Source organism: Gallus gallus, chromosome 14 (genome assembly GCF_016699485.2).
Source record: "Gallus gallus isolate bGalGal1 chromosome 14, bGalGal1.mat.broiler.GRCg7b, whole genome shotgun sequence".
NCBI lineage: Eukaryota > Metazoa > Chordata > Aves > Galliformes > Phasianidae > Gallus > Gallus gallus.
In genome coordinates this window covers 123,121-125,135 of record NC_052545.1, presented here as the reverse complement: position 1 = coordinate 125,135, position 2,015 = coordinate 123,121, and positions in this window count along the sequence as shown.

Genomic DNA, 2,015 nt, shown 5'->3' with positions numbered 1-2,015 from the left:
TCTCTGGGCTTTTTTTTTTTTTTTTGGTAGATCAGAGTTAAAAATAATAATAATAATAATTACCTTTTTTTTTTCCCTACTAAGTGAACAAAACCCACAATTCCTTAGCTCTTAAACTAAGGAAGAAATTAAAAGCCAAGGAAAATTACTCTTGTTCTTATTCTGGATTAATTTAAGATTTCTGCAAGTCTTGTATTCCTTTCTTGAAGCAAGCTTGTGAATTTAAAATTTGCTACTGTTGTTGGAGAATATGTAATTCTTAAATTGCTAGAACTCTTAATTTTTTTTCTTGTTGTTCAAACACTGAAATGCATTTCAAGACTATCTGATGCTCCAGTGGAATTTTTCTCTTTACAGTAAACCTAATGAGGATTTCTGAAACTTCACTATATTGGAGCGGAGTTAGTTTTTATTATCAAAATGAAAAATTATCTGGTGGGTTGAAATGCCAGTAGATAGCATCTCTTAGCATTTCCATAACTCATCTAGTGCATTTGATTACCACTTCCATAAATGCAGTTAACATCACCTCAGCTGGAAAGGGAAATTATTTCAAGTTCATTAACAGAATCTACATTTTGCAATTAGATTTACTAAGCTGTGTTAGGTTTATATTTGAGTATAAAATACACTCTATAACATATTGATAGGAAAATGTATAGATCTACAAAAATTGCCTGCATTTTTAAATAGAGGATCTAAGAGTACATTATATTTGAATAATTACAGATTCAGATTTTTTCATTACACCTCCATTCTACATTTTATAGACTCGTTTTTTACAATTAGTGAGTTCAGCTAGATCTAGATGAAAGGGGAAAAAGTGCAGCTTTGTTTGAAATGATTGCTAGCTGCTGATTCCCTGACGTAATATATATTTTTTTCAATTACCATTTTGAGCACTTCCTTTTATCAAAATGTGGTATGCTGCTTTGAAGATGGAAAAAGAAAAATCAGGAACTGCACCTACAATGCTAAAAAAATAAGCAAACAAACAAAAAAAAAGTTGGACTGAAGCTACAGGGAACCCTAGGACTACTGCCACTGCAGCTGTGCTATTATCTATGATAGCAGCAGAGTATTGGGTCCTGGGCTGTAACTTATACCAGCTAAACTGTGAAGGAGTTTCTGCAGGAAGGAAGGAAGGATTTGAGGTTTTTTTCCCCAGCATAATTGCATTTACAGCAACACCTTTATATGCAGCACAGTACTAATCAGGATTGCAGCTATTTTCCCTGATTATTGGCCAGAGTTTATAGTATAGATATGGCTTCAATGTATAGCCATGATGCAACTTACAAAAACAAACTATAACAATGTAAATTAAGACCCTGTATGTCATTTAAATGAAAGTCTTGATATATGTAACAATTATTAAATGTTAAAGTGTGCAGCTGTACTAATTAATTTGCAATACAAAAATTACTTGTTTCTACAACTTGCAAGAAGTAAAGGACACTAAATGGAGCGATGAGCACAGCAATCAGTTGACTAGCATAGCTATCACCCATCTACGTGAAATCATTCCAACTAGCTTGGTCATCTTTGCAGACAATTGGGAACATATGATGGTACTGGTTTCCTGAGAGACTTGTTCTGGTAGTAAACTGTATTCTTAAACATTAAGCTGTTGATGATGGGATAATTGCGTTGTAAGAAAAATGGCTGCTCTAAAGAGGTTTGTCCATGGAGTTATTTGCTGATTGTGAACTTTATGCCCCTATACAAATGTTTTTCATGGCATAAAGGCCTAGCAAAGATTGCTCAATGAAGAACCTCTGGTTTAGACTAATTATGGCACGAGTCCATACAAACTTTTAATTACAAGAAATGTGTTTTTATGAGTGTTTATTAATGAATATTACTTAAGAAAAAAAAGATTGTTTCCACTGTCCCAAGTATTTGATTCTGTATTACTCTGGCCCTTTTGTTCTTAATGCAGTGTTTAAATAATGATGTTAAAGCAGATGAAATGTACTCCAGAAAAGACTGTCTTCTTCCTGAACTGAAACTTA